At 35.5% G+C, this 15,266-nt stretch overlaps 1 long non-coding RNA gene across 1 annotated transcript; it reads left to right on the forward strand.

The window, feature by feature from the left end:
• Nucleotides 1–7,982: 7,982 nt before the first annotated feature.
• Nucleotides 7,983–12,508, forward strand: LOC103583009. The gene is made up of 3 exons (XR_549816.1): nucleotides 7,983–8,116; nucleotides 10,091–10,207; nucleotides 12,397–12,508. It is a non-coding gene; the product is annotated as an uncharacterized LOC103583009 (long non-coding RNA).
• The last annotated feature ends 2,758 nt before the right edge of the window (nucleotides 12,509–15,266 follow it).

Consider the following 15,266-nt stretch of genomic DNA (forward strand, 5'->3'; position numbering starts at 1 on the left):
ATACAGACTAGAACAATAATAAGGATAATAGAAAAGTAATGCTGTTAAATTATGATAGACTTTCTGGTCAGCTCTTGAACATTCTCCTGCATGAAGACAGTTTCTTAAAGAGCTACCTTAGACATGAGAGGAAATGGGAAAGTTAAGATAGTTCCCAAAGTCGGAAGAAAATATTTTCTTGTGCCAATGATTCTAAAAGGGTCAAATACATTTCCTGAAAGTGAAGTGGAAGTATTTAGAAAAAATTAAAATCACAAGTGACTTGGAAGGAGCTGTTAATATGTAAAAGATGAACAATCTCAAGATCCCAGAGGCAGCATAGTAGAAACCTCATGAACTTAATCAAAGTGAAATCTTAGAGGACCTCTGATTAATACGTGGAAAAAATAATAGAGATCCAATATTCATGAAAAGGGAAATAAGTTCTTTGCCTGGTAAGAAGGTCACAGGAATGTATATCTGAAATATTAGCATTTCATTTTAGCAAAGTTATAACCAATCAAGTGACATTTACAGAAGAATCTAAAAGTATAATTACTAGAAAGCTTCATGCATTGCTATAGGGCTAAACTTTCTTTTTCACAGTGACATAATTTCATTATGAACTTTGTATAGAGTGCATATCGCAAGGTTGTCAACAGTTATAAATGCTGTAGCTGACTACTTGAGAAAGACTTACTGGAACCCTTGAATATATATATATTTTTTTGACAATTGCATATTTTTTGTATTTCCTGGCCTGGAAGTAATGTTTATCACCTGTATCCATACTCCCCTAATATTGAATATTTTGAGATTCCTGAATTGCTGGATAATAGAATAATTTCTAACCCTTTGAAATTTCTTTCCTTTCTGATTTGGGTGTGTGCTACATCTTTCTGATGGTTTATATGTTTGTTTAAGTGCCATAGTTTAATAGCTACTTTTTTCTTAACTTCTTTATTGAATATAACATATATATTCAGCCTCATATTCATGGATTCTGCATACACAAATACAACCAACCGTAGATTGAAAATAAAAATAACAATACAACAATACAAAGTAATACAAATCTAAAAAAATACAACTATTTACATAGCATTTACATTGTATTAGGTATTATAAGTAATCTAGAGATGATTTAAAGTATACAGAAGGGTGTGGGTAGGTTATTTGTAAATACAATGCCATTTTATATAAGGAACTTGAGCATCCATGAGGGTCCTGGGACCAATCCCCTAGGATACCGAGGACCCATCTTAAGGGTAGAGTTCAGTGAAATTTTTACAGTTACATAAATTGGGGTAACATCCACCAGATCAAGATATAGAACATTACCAGCACCCCAGAAACCTCCTCATGTCCCTCTCCAGTCAATACCCCTATACCTCAGTAACTATTATTCTGACATATCAGTAGACTAGCTTTGCCCACTTTTGAGTTCCATATAAATGAAATCCTGCAGTATCAATATATTACTTTTGCAAAATTTTCCATATGTTGGTATATTGAACTCGTGTCATTCTAGATATGAATTTATTCAAACAAATGCAATTGTATCTATTTCTACCCTCTTCTACAAACCATTTTAGAAATTTTAAAATGCAAATTCTCCCCTCTCCAAAAAACTCTTCAGAACTGATGCTTACTCTGACTCCTCCTCAGCCCTCTCAACTTAAGTAGGAAAGATATAGTGCCTTGAACTATGTAGTATCTGGAGTGCTGACCTTTTCTCAGCCATTGCAGTCTTTCTAATCAATGCTGATGATGGGTTTTCAGAAAAGTGTTAAAAACAAAACAAAACCTTTTTTTTGTTTTTTGGGGTTTTTTTAGTTACATATTTACATCTTTTTAAAAAAATTCAAATAGGCCACAGGAGAAAGTCTTCTTCTTACTCTTAACCCCAATACATCTCTAACTCTCTTCTCTAGAAACATTAAATATTACTCACTTCTTGTGTGTCCTTACAAAATAGTATACACATATATGCTTCTTCTTTTTTACACTAATGCAATCATTCTATACAAGTTGTTCTATACCTTACTTTTTAAAAATTATTAATATTTGAGCTCATTTGCCAACAACACATAGAGAACTATCATGCTAATTTTAATGGCTCCATGGTACTGTGTTCTATGGCTGTACCTTAATTTACTTAATCAGATTTTAGGATTTGAAAAACAGGCATGCATTCCCTGTCTCACCAGTGAATCTTTAATCACAATGAGATAGAAATCTCTGGACAATAGGAGACAGAGACTAGTCAAAGGGTTTCATGTATTCATTATTCCCTATTAAGTGGATGGAAACTACAGATAATATCTAGATTATCTAGATAGAAAATGTATCTCCTACCATTTTCAGCTCTCTTCCTGAAATAAGTAGATTATCTAGATAGAAAATAGATTTCCTACCATTTTCAGCTCTCTTCCTGAAAGCAGGAGTCTTCAGTTTCTGGAATCTAGAGCTGACATAATTTCCCGGGCCAACTAGGGGCAAAATATGGCAGAGGAGTTTCCATGGTGTTAAAGAGCCCAGACTACATAGAAAAACCTATGCTACTCTTCAAATGACAGGATGGGTATTCTGGCCTTTTTAAAAAGCAGTAGTTTCAAGATGAAAACTTCCCCCTCTAAGATCAGGAACAAGGTAAGGATCCTTTTTTCACCACTTCTATTCAACATTGTACTGGATGTTCTAGGCAGAAAAAGAAATAAAAGGCATCCACTGGAAAAGAAGAAGTAAAACTATCTCTATGCACATATAAGATATGATCTTATACATAGAAAATCCTAAAGAAGCCACAAAAAACCTGTTAGAGCTAATAAATGAATCTAGCGAAGTTGTAGGATACAAGGTCAACACACAAAGCTTAGTTAACTTTTTATACACTAGCAATGAAAAAATCCAAAGAGGAAATTAATAAAACAGTTCTGTTTACAATAGCACCAAAAAGAATAAAATATTTAGGTATAATTTTAACCAGGGAGGTCAAGACTTTCACACTGAAAACCGAAAGTATTGCTGAAAGAAATCACAGTAGGCCTACATAAATGTTCATGGATTGGAAGACTTAATATTGTTAAGATGGCAATACTCCCCAAAGCAATCTACAGAATCAATACAATTCCTATCAAAATCCCAAAGGCTCCTTTTGCAGAAATAGAAAAATTCATCCTAAAATTCATATGAAATCTTAAGAGAAACCAAATAGCCAAAACAATCTTGAAAAAGAACAAGGTCGGAAGTCTCACACTTCCTGACTTAAAAACTTACCACATATCTCATGAATATACATAACCAATAACAAATAAACAAAATTTCAAAAAATAAAAACTTACTGGAAAGCCACAATAATCAAAACACTTCCATCACTCCAAAAAGTTCACTCTTGTCCATTGGCAGTCAGTCCCTCTCTTCATCTTAGCCCTAGGCAGCCACCGATTTGTTTTTTGTCACTGTAATTTTGCCCTGTCTAGAATTTCGTATTAATGCAATCATACAGTCTGTAGTCATTTATGCCTGGTGTTTTTCACTTAGTATGATGTTTTCAAGATTCATTCATGTCATTGCATGTGTGAGTACAGCTCATTGCTCTCTGTTGCTAGCAGTATTCTATTGTATAGATATATTACAATTTCGTTCATTCACTAGTTGATGGACATTTGGATTATTTCTAGGGTGTGTTTTTTTTAAACAGTTTCATTCTGCTGTGTCAAGGTCTTCTTTCTCTTATCTTATTTAAAAACTAATTGGAATTCTTAACTCTGTGGATTGGTGATTTTTACCAGTTGTGGAGAATTCTCTTTTCAGATATTGCTTCTGTTCCATTCTCTTTCCACTTCCAATCTAGATCTTCATTAGATGCTTATTAGACCTCTTCCTTCTATCCTCCCTGTCTCTAAATCTTTCTTACAAATTATCATTTTGTCTCTGTATTACATTCTGGATAATTTCTTTAGTATGATCTTCCAATTCACAAATTTTCTCTTCCAAACCTGCCTCTAATATTTGCGGAACCCTGGGCAAGAGTACAAATGGAAGGCCATATACCATATTGATATACTTAAAAGTTAGGACTCAAGCTAACAAAAAATTAATAAAATATAGTCCATCCTCCTATGTTGACAAAGGCCAGGTTCAAATTTAAAATTTTTGGATACCTAGGCTCTGCCCTGTAATATAGTGGCAAAGGGAGAGTTTATTTCTGAACTCTTGACCTTGGTGTTACAACACCATGTTCTAACCAACTGAGCTAACTGGCCAGCTCCTGGGATAGTTCATTTCTAATTGACATTCCAAACCCCTCACTTTCCACCCTCAGATCCATACCACACTACAAGGGACATTGTATACATTTAGACATCCAACCTACAAATCCAAATTCCTTCCATAGCTCCCACAGAGCCATTTCTTGGCCAACCCCTGAGAGTAGAGTCTAGCCTGAGGGGGACAGACCTAGGCAAGAGGTCTGCATAAGGCACTGGAAGCAGGTTTGGGGCCATTTAAGCTGGAAATTTCAGAGTCCTTTGTGTCAGGAGTGTGGTCTAAAAGGAGAGATACTCTGGACCTCATCCAGCCACAAAGAGTCTGGATAAGGATATGGCCAGTCTTTGACTTTAATTTTAACCATTCTTTGTGGCTGGATGAGGGCTAGAGCTGACTCCAAAATGCAGTGCCCAAGACTAGGCCCCTCTTGCCTGGGTGTAAGGGCAGTACTTAGTTTTCTTTAGCTAATGAAGTCACCTGTTGAGTTTTTTATTTCAGTTATTATGTTAGTAACTTCTAGAAGTTATAGTGAGTTCTTTTTTTTTGAAGGCTGGCTGGTTAAGGTGATCTAAACACTTGACCTTGGTGTTATAACAACATGCTCTAACCACCTGAGCTAACTGGCCAGCCTTTATAGTTGGTTCTTTTTCTAATATGCTGTTTTATTCACACTTTAGTTCCTCTCTTTATTTTTTCAACATGTTAATGATATTTATCTTATACTGTGTCTGATAATTCTAAAACTTAAGTCTGTGGGTCTTATTCTGCTTTCTGTTGTTTTGTTTGGCTCTTGCTTTGGGTGCCTTGTTTCCTCATTGTGTATTGTGATTTTTTAACTCTTATTCCTTGAAATTTATCTTTGCAGAATTCTTCAAAGCCTAGGATAAGGATGGGTTCCTCTAAAAATGATACATGTTTGCTTCTCCCCAGCACTTGAGTGCATGACGAGTCTGTAATATCTTTAAACCAGATTTTCAATCTGTGCTTTTATGAACCACCCAGCTTCAGTCTTAAATCCATGTGAGCGCCCAAATGTGACTGCAAATTCTTGAGGGAGATTTGCCTCATTTCCATCCCACTCAGTGCCAAGGTTATTGAGCAATTTTCTTAGGGGAAGGGGTATGGTGGTGAATTTCTTACATCAAGGATTTACTGGGAAGTGTCCTTTTGAAATCCAGTCTAGCAGAGGGCTTGGGCTTTGTCACTTGTGCTCTGACCCTACAAGGCTGTGAAAGTTCACCAGGTTAAGGAAATGCCCTCCGATTCCCACCTTCTTTTGTCCTCACTGAAGCATGAAGAAAGGTATTTTATCTAGCATTTTTAGTAGTTTTTATTGGGAAGGTAAGTTTGTGTAATCTGATTTATTACTGTAAAAGTTTTACATAATCTTAACATTTCTCTAACCCATCTGCTTTACTTAATTCAAACTGATAATGCATGAGTTCATGCACTTCTAATTTCCGGCCCCATTAAAATTCTTCCAACTGCATTCCCAGCCTCTAGTCTCTACCCTGCCTCTTCTCTCCATCTCTCATTCTCCCAAGCAAGCTGTATCAGTAAGGGTCTAAGCAAGAAACAGAATTCACCCAAGATAGTTCAAATAAAAATACTTTATCGAAAGGGCCAGTTACAGAGGAGTAAGCAGCGGTGAGGGAGCAAACAAGAGATGGTGAGACACTCAGAGACTAGCTACAGAGGAGGTGCTAAAGAGACAAAGAGAGACAATAGTTACCAAAGACCAGTTAAAACTAGAGCCATGGAAGAAGGGTCACCTGGAAGGAGCTATAGTCATAAAGGGATGAGGCTATGGCTGGAGATGTGACATCAAAGAGGAAAGGAGTGGGGAATTAATGCCCCAACTTCACTTTCTACCTGCCTTCTGATATCCTTGCCTAGGCCTCTCTTAGGTCAAACCTAACCACCAGGCAGTCCTTAAAGAAGCTGAGGTCAACCTCCAGAAGCATAGAGATTGGCAGAGAAGGGCAGGAAATGAATCTGAGGGACAAACAGAAAATAACCAGCACATTAACCTTTTTCCAGACCACTATGAAAGGTCAACTATCTAAAATGCAAAACGTATCATACCATAATCCTACTTAAAATTTGTCAGTGAATTCACATCATCTGTAGAACTAAATCTAAACTGTGTTGTGTGACTTTGCCCGTTTACGGCTTCATTCCCCAGCTCTTGTCTTAGCTTACAGGTTCTCCAGTATTCCATGCTTTCACACCTCTGTAATTGACCATATTCTTTCCTTTACCAAGGCACCTTTCTGCACCTTCTTTGCTTGGTTTTTTCTACTTAACCTTCCAGAATTAAAGGCTTAGCCCTGAAATCACCTCCTTCTGAAAGTTTTCTTTTGCAGATTGTTTCTATCACTTCCTTATTTAATCCCATCATAATATTTAGTTGAACTGAGTGCCCTGTCTTTCCCCCTTAAAAAGAGAGATGTGCATTGTAGCTCTTATATACAATACCCAGCACCGTTCTCGGCTCATGATAGGCAATTAATAACATTTTTTTCAAATGAATAAATGAAAACTAAATATTAGGAAAGAAGAAAGAAAACAAAACGTTGGTGTAGTTATATAGCTCTTTGAAATTTTAGGTTGTAGAAAAAAGTCTTAGAATTTCAAGGGTTTTCTTTCTCAAATTCATTTCTGAGATATTTATTTATTTGTGCATAGGCAGGGAAAAATAGGGAAAAGACCACATGCCCAAGGACTTAGAATTTGAATCCTAAAGGTTAATACTAGTCTTGGGCAATATGCTTCCTGTCAGTTTTCTAGAGCACAGGAAAGATATTGCTTTGGCGTTAGCTTTAATTCTTGCCAAATAATGCTTTAAATTATTTAAATAAACTTTTAAAAAATGTGTATCAACCCATACATTTTTGATGAATACATATTCCAGTAACTTTTGCTTTCTTTGTATATTAAAAATCTACCAACTATGGAAACCATTCTTGCTTGGTTTAGATTCCAATAGTATGAAATTCTCTTTCCAAAAATTCTTTAGAGAGAAAACCAAAATGCTTCCACACTGCAACAAAATATTAGAGAAAATTATTTGCTATGCCAATTAACATTTTTATGTAGATTTTTGCATAAGCCTCTATAAGGCATTTTTTCTAAAACCTAAAAAGTAGTTTTCTCCAAATGTGCAGTGTAATTCACAGGTTCATCATTGGATAATAGCCCTTCTTAAAATTCTTCTAATGTTGAATCAAAGATCTTAAGATATGGCACATACAATATTGTGAGCACTAACCAACGGACGAGAATACATTAAAGTGGAGCTTCTCATCCGAATACTGAAGGAAGAAGGCCTCTAAGTGGGAAACCAAAAGGCTACGACACACTACATATCCCAGCATACCTTGCGACGACCAGTGACCACGACTCCCAGAATGCATTGCTGGCCGTGCGCAGGTTTTCCTTCTTGCCGGGGCTTGTAGTTCTTCCAGGCTGTGTCAATTTGTACGGCGAGAGCGGTAGTTGCACATCCGGTCCGAAGATATTAGCTGTAGTTTTCCAGCTTTTGGCAAGGCTGACACATTTCGGGCCCCTGGACTAGCTGGGCTTTTTGTCTCATTTATCGGCTTCTGCTTGACAACGGGTAAGTCACGGAGGGGCTGCAATTTCCCGCAGCAGGGCCCCACCTCTTATTTCTGGGAGCGACCTCGTTCCGGTGAAGATATTTGTCCCTGGGCTCTCGCCGTAGCAGCCGCCGCCCATCCCTCTTTGTGTGCATCGGGAAACTGCGGAGCTAGTGGAGGCGACAGTTGGCGTTGGAGGCTTAAGTAAGGATCGTTACCGGGAAGTTAAGGGCGGGAGGACTCTTTCTCATCCCGCCACCTGACAGGTGGGTTGACTGTTCTTCTCCAAAGGCTCTCCTGCCTACTGTGTCCCACGTCGGGGCTCGAAGGGCGGCTGGCAGTCTCTGCTAACAGCGTCGCTCGGCCCGGCTTTAGGTAGGAGAGGCACCGGGAGCCAGGTGCGGTGACTCAGGGCGGCCCAGGGAGAGGAGTACACTCCTTTCCCTTTCTGACCCTCCAAAAACGACCAAGGGAGCCTTGAGGCTTGTCCGGCGCTCACTGGCCCCTTCCTTCGGGCGCCCTAGCATGGACAGGGGAGAAAGTGATTCCTTTTCGCCTTGTCCCACTTTACAATTGAAGATCGTTATTTCTTGCGTTGATAGTGTTTCCCCTCACCTTGTGTGTGTTGGAAAATCCCCGAACGTGAAGGTTGTAGCACAAAACTAGACTTTCTCTTCCCTGGAGTTTTAAGAAAGTGAGCATGTCAGTCATGGTCATGCTCCGGCCTCTGTGAGGATGAGACGGCCTGCCAGCTGTAGTTCAACCGGTCAAATTTTGTTGTTAGGGTTTGACTAAAACTAAAAGTGTGCTTACTTTAACTAATATCAGTTGGTATTCGTGTATCTATTTTACAGTTGACGCTGAGCAAGAAATAATGTTTAGCCTAGCATACAGAGTTATATATGGAAGTTCTCTTCAACAGCCATTAGTGTGAAGCTTTTTAGAGGTGTAGAAAGGGCGGAGTAAAAAACATATTCTCTTGTTTTCTTTTATACTTTGTTCAGATGAATCTTGGTAGATATTGTATGTATGTTTGAGGGTCTGCCATGTCAACTTTTCACCATTTTTGTATTCTTAAAAATTAGCAACTCAGTTTTTATGGAGTATCGCAGCTGAGATTTCCTTTATGCATTTATTGTAGATGGATTTTTCGTCTTGACTGACTTTATTGAGATTTAATAATTGTGCTTTTTCGGAGATGGCTTATAAATACAGTTTTCCAGACGTTATCCTACCAGTTTTCTTGATATGAAGCATTTAATACTTCGGTTGTACAGAGACATTTGAGAGAGTTTGATCATTATGTAATAAATCAATAATATGGAGAAGGTTAGGAGTTCCTGGCTCCTGCCTTATGCTCAGCCCCTAAGCTACTTTTTCAATTCAAAAAAATCCCAGTTCATTTCTTGTTTCTGAAACTGAGAATGAAGTAGTGTTTATGTAATTGTTTTTTGAAGCTTTGTTTCTAATTCTGTCTTACCCATTCATTTATCCAATATCAATTTAATGTTAAGGTTAATGTGCTGGATGCTGTGAAGGCAACAAAAATGACTGAAACACAGTTCCTGATTTCAAGTAGGTTATAGTCTAATAGGAAGCATTTCAGGTGTATTTGTAAATAATTGTACTAAAAGTGCCATAAGAGGAACAGGTAAAATGTTATTGTGGAGAAATAAAAATCATTTGATTTGATAGTTAATAATGGTAACTTTTGTGTTTTTCTTGTCTATTACCACTTCCGTGTAAATTTAGAATTTACAGGAATTTTCTGTTTGACCTCATATTGTTTTTATCAAGCTTCTAAGAATGAATGTAAACTCTGGTAATAGTGATTTGTGTAATAGCTTATGAGATTCTTAATGCCAACCCATGTCCTCTGTTTTAAGAGCCAGTTTTGACCTTTATCTCCAGTGCCTTAATATGTTGTCATCAAAAAAACATTGAGACATTGTGTTAAATTTGGGCATGTGAACATTAAAGCATTTACTATGTACTAGCTACTCTGCTCAGCTCTGGCTAATATTTATTTCTTATGTATGTTTGTTTATAATTTTTCTCAAGTCTTAGTTTTATATATATGCTTTTATTATTTTAAAAGCAAGAGTTTATATGCTTTCTTTAGATAGCATTGAACTACATGGCCTCTTGGGACAGTAATCTTCTAGGAACACTAATTTTTTTAAAAGTGTGCTGATTTTACCTATGTAATAATTATTGTAAATAATTGTATGCTACTTAAGGTCACAAACATGTCGGACAAAAGTGAATTAAAGGCTGAGTTGGAACGTAAGAAGCAGCGGTTGGCCCAAATCAGAGAGGAAAAGAAGCGAAAAGAAGAAGAAAGGAAAAAAAAAGAAGTATGTTTGATTTTGAAAAATAAACAACATAATATAGTTGGGTTTTATTTCAAGTACTTATACCTTTATGTAATAATTTTGGAATAGTTAAAAATCGAGCAGTTGTGACTGCAAATATGGCACAGTAAGTGAATCTTAATTGGTAAATTAAAATATAACTTATTTTTTACTGAATAAAAATATTTCGTATAGATTGATGCCATTTCTATGATTTGATTTATAAAAGTTCAATTTACATATTTAGTCTTCTAGGAATACATTTGTAATGTAAGGTAAGAGGCATCTGCATTGTAGTAGCTCTTTGTAATCTCATTGTAATCTGCATTGTAATATGTAAAAGATATAGCATATATGATAATTTAGTTTGGACTTTGAACTTATTTATATCAGTATTTTGCTGGTCTGAAACCCTAATAATTTGTCTGAATGAATAATATAAATAGCAAACAGAAATGTATATCATAGATGATTTAATTGATTTGAGGATTTGCTTTTATCTCTTTTATCATGAGTTAGTCATTGAAATATTTTTACTAAGTAGTAGGTTTGTTAGTACCATAAAGATCGACCACGTACTTCTCTCTTCTGATTTTGGGCATCATATACATTGACCTGAGCTGGAGATATTTTGCTTGTTCCTGCATTGAAATATACATTTATCTGTATGGAAACTCTTTAGACAGCTTTGTATACTTTTACCACAGATACGTTTTAAATGGCCAGTGAAAGAAAGTTTGTCCTAAGTGTGACTTTAGTACTTAGTTTTTGTATGTGGTAGTCTAAATAGTAACCTACCTATCTAGACATCTCTTAGGGATTAAGAGAATAATCAGTAGCAGAAAAATTGAAGGTACAATTTATGTACAGCATTGCTGTGATGCTGTAAAACCTTGTAATTGAAGAATTTGCTAGTTTATTCTGAACCTTTCTGTGATACTCTATTATAAGAGGTTTGGAGCTTTACATTAGCTATTTGATTAAAAAGCTATCTGATAGAAGCATAATTCTGACTAGCAGAGCCATTCCAAAGTACTGTCTATAGCCTTACACCCGTCAAGCTGAGAGCAGATTAGATTTTTGTTTTCTAAGGATGGCCATAAGTGGCGTAAGTGGCCTCTAAGGGATAGCTGTTACATGATTAATATCTCATTTAAAGTTTATAAAATAGGCTATATTAACAAGCTATTAAAAGAGATGATCCAGTGGTACTAAGAAGTGAATCTACTAATATACCGTTATACACAGTGAAGTGTCAGCTTGTTAATACAGCCTATTTTGACGAAATTTTCTGATGACTTTAAGTTAAAATGGTATCATAGAATATTATAACTAACAAAATTCACTCTAGATATTGTATGAGTAATATCATCTGGTTGACATAGACATTTGAGGTGTATATATATTAAACTTTTTCCTTGAAAGCTTAAATTTTACTTGAGATGTTTTGAATGATCTGAGTATTGTGGTTTATCTAGTTTAACTAGAAGAGTCTGCTCAAATTGTAAATGGCTGAAATAAAAACTGGCAAAAATCATCATAACAAAAAATGTTTGTGCTATGCAGAACAAGTTTTAATTTTACCAAACCCAACCATGTGTTGTTGTTATACAAATAAGACCTGTATTTAAAAAATAAAAATAAAAAACGTTCTCTAGAAGAATTTTTGACATTCTCTGTATAAAAGTCACATAAATGAAACGAAGATTTTATAGAGAAGTTTGAGGTACTCATACTTTATCAGTAAATCAAAATGTCCTTTTACTTAAAATTTGTTACTGCTTAAATAATTCCACCTTATTTTTTTCATAGTGTCATGATATTTATATCTAAGCTTTTGTGCCGCTAGGTGGAAGTTTCCATAACTCCTGACCATGGATAGCAATTTTATACTGTGGATAATTTGAAGTTGACTGTACTTTTTAAATTTATCTGTTAGGAAAATTTTTGTGGAAACTCTGATTACATATAAAAATGTATCAATTTAGTGCATATCATTTGCAGATTATTTATTAGAACTCAATTGAGAATGATTTTCATTTAATGACTATAAAAAAGGAATTTAATCTGTATTCAAAACTAAGTTCACCCCCTGAAGGTATTAGCACATTATTTAAAATACTTTTTTTTTGTGGCAAACAGAAATGTTTTATACCATATGTAAACTTAAGTTTTTAACTTAAAAATTTTAGACTGATCAGAAGAAGGAAGCTGTTGCTCCTGTGCAAGAAGAATCAGATCTTGAAAAAAAAAGAAGAGAAGCTGAAGCTTTGCTTCAAAGCATGGGGCTAACTCCAGAATCCCCCATTGGTAAGGATAAAAACCTATCCATTTTAAGAAATAGACATATATTCTGTTCAGCTCAGACATAGCTAAGATGAGTGAGTTGACTTGATATATCTTGCGTGTTTTCCTTATTTGTGTCTCTGAAAATCATTAATCATACAATTTATTTGGAATTGTCTTTTTTCAGATGTGCTAGTACATGGTTATTTTATTTTAAGCTGCAAGATTAATTATATTTATTAATATATGCCAAACTACCAATTGCCTTTTCTTGTTAAGTCAATAATTTATTTCAACAAACATTTGTGGAGCAAGTTTTGTAAGACATAATGTGTTAAGCTCAAAGATGACCATGATTCCTGACCTTGACTTTGCATTCCTTTCTGTAGATTACAGAGAGGTATAATGAATCAAAATTATGTTACTAGTATTAAAAGTATATTATATTCAAAGGTATAGGAGTGGGAAGGAGAAGTTTATAGCCTTCTGTTCTCCAAACTAATAAGGCAGATAATATTGGTAGCTTATTTTGGCAGTGACTTGAGTTAGTCTTGTTCTTTTTTTAGATTCTTCATTTTGATAGTTGTACTAAACCAGAAAACTGAAATATACTGAGGATAATCTAGTTACATATCAGAAAGCATTCAGTGCTTCAAAAGTTTTGTGTTGGGTGCTGTTATGTAGTATTTTAGTTTGACATGGGCTTTGCACTTTAGGGACCTAAAATTTCAGAGTTAGTTTGTGGGGTAATTTCATCTAAACCAGGGGATAAATACCAGATATATTAATTGCTCTATGCCTGTTGTGAAAACGCAACATAACTCTCCTTAGAGCTGATATTTCTAAAAGGTTTCAAGATGAAAAAGCTGTTAGGGGCTGGCAGTTAGCTCAATTGGATAGAGTGCAGGTGTTATGACACCAAGGTCAAGGGTTTGTATCCCCATACAGGCCAGTCACCAAAAAAAAAAAAAAAGAAGAAGAAGAAGCTGTTTACTCTCATGATCATGAGCTTTCAGCTCAGTTTTCTTTTCCTTATTGGTAGAATTTAAAGACTGAAGTATATTAACTTTTATGTCTTTATTTAATAAGCTTATGTTGCACATTACAATTTTAAAAGTAAATGAATCAATACTTTTTTCTTGTTACCCTAGTAACTAAATCAAGTTGCTTGTTAGCTGTATAGTCTTTAAGAGAATCATTTTTTCTGTGACATTGGCTTTTGTTTTTCTCTTATAGAATTTTTTTTTCTTTTTTGTCCTTTTTAGGACTTCAGTTTCACTGAATTCACTTGCTCATATTTCTTATTCATTGCCCACCTCCATCACTGATTTGTTCTTTAGTTGTGTGTATGTGTTTCTTGTTCATTCCTTATCACCAATTCCATTCTTTGCACTCATGTATTAAGTACTCACTCTTGCATTTTTAACATACATACATTCTTTTGGTCTATCCTTTATATGTTTGCATTTTTCAAGGTTTCATATATCTATGTGTGTATATATTTTATATACTTAAATGGCATTGTGTTGTATGTCTCAATCTGTTTATTCCATGTTGCTACATGTAAATCTAGTTATTTATTTCTGATGGATGCATAATATTCCATTATGTACCATATTTTAGTTATTTTTCCCCCAGTGCTATGCACTTAGATTGCTTCCATCTCTTTGCTTTACTATCATAAGCAATACTGCAAAGAATCTATTCTTTTCCCTTGAGGACTGTAGAAGAGTTTTTTGGGATGTATGCCCAAGAATTGACTTGCTGTGTTATTGTGTATAGGCTTATTTAAATTTGTTAGGTTCTACATACCACTTTTAAGAATGGCTACAAAAGTTTACCCTCCCATTTCTAGTGCATGAAAGAGTAACTGTTTCACTATATCCATGCTATCCAACTTGCTAATTTTTGCCAACTTGATGGATATAAAGTAGTATGCCAAAATATTTCAATATACATTTGTCTGATTACAGTGAGGTTTACCATCTCTTTATATATCTACTAACCATTCAGTTTTCCCTTCTATAAATTGAATATTCATATCCTTTTGTGCATTTACTGTTGGGGTTCTTTATCTTCTGATTTGTGGGCATTCCTTGTATATTTCATATATTTAAGGGAGGACTTTGTTTTAGTTTTTTTAAAATACATTCTCCTAGTCTGTTTACTGTTAACTGCTTAAAGTATCCTTCGTTGAATAGAAGCCTTCATTTTGAGATGGTCAGATCTACCAATTATAACCCTTTTTTTCATGCTTCTTGATTTTTTTTTTCCTTTTTGTCTTTTTTCGTGACCGGCAATGGATCGCAACCCTCAGTGTCGCGCCCGTACCGGACCGGGACCGGCAACGGGATCGCAACCCTCGGTGTTGCGCCCGCATCTCGCTCAGCCAGTGAGCGGCCGGTCTGTATGTGGGATCCGAACCATCGGCGGGAGCGCCGCCACGCTCCCAAGCGGCACACTGTAGCAGTGCGCCACCGGGCCGGCCCCTTGATTTTTTTTTTTTAAATAAATCTTTCCTATATTGAGGATACAAGTATATTCTCCTACACTTTTTTCTATTAGTTTCATCCTTCACATTTAGATATTTGGGTTATATTTTTTAAAATAGTGTGAGGTAGGGATCCAACCTAAATTTTCTCCATATAGTTAGCTAATTTTTTTGATAGTATTTATTTATTTATTTATTTTTAAAAAATTTTTTTCATTAAATTTTTATTTTGTCAATATACAATGTATATGATTATTATGGCCCATCACCGACACCTCCCTCTCT

Source organism: Galeopterus variegatus, unplaced genomic scaffold, assembly GCF_000696425.1.
Source record: "Galeopterus variegatus unplaced genomic scaffold, G_variegatus-3.0.2 Scaffold19011, whole genome shotgun sequence".
NCBI classification, from domain to species: domain Eukaryota; kingdom Metazoa; phylum Chordata; class Mammalia; order Dermoptera; family Cynocephalidae; genus Galeopterus; species Galeopterus variegatus.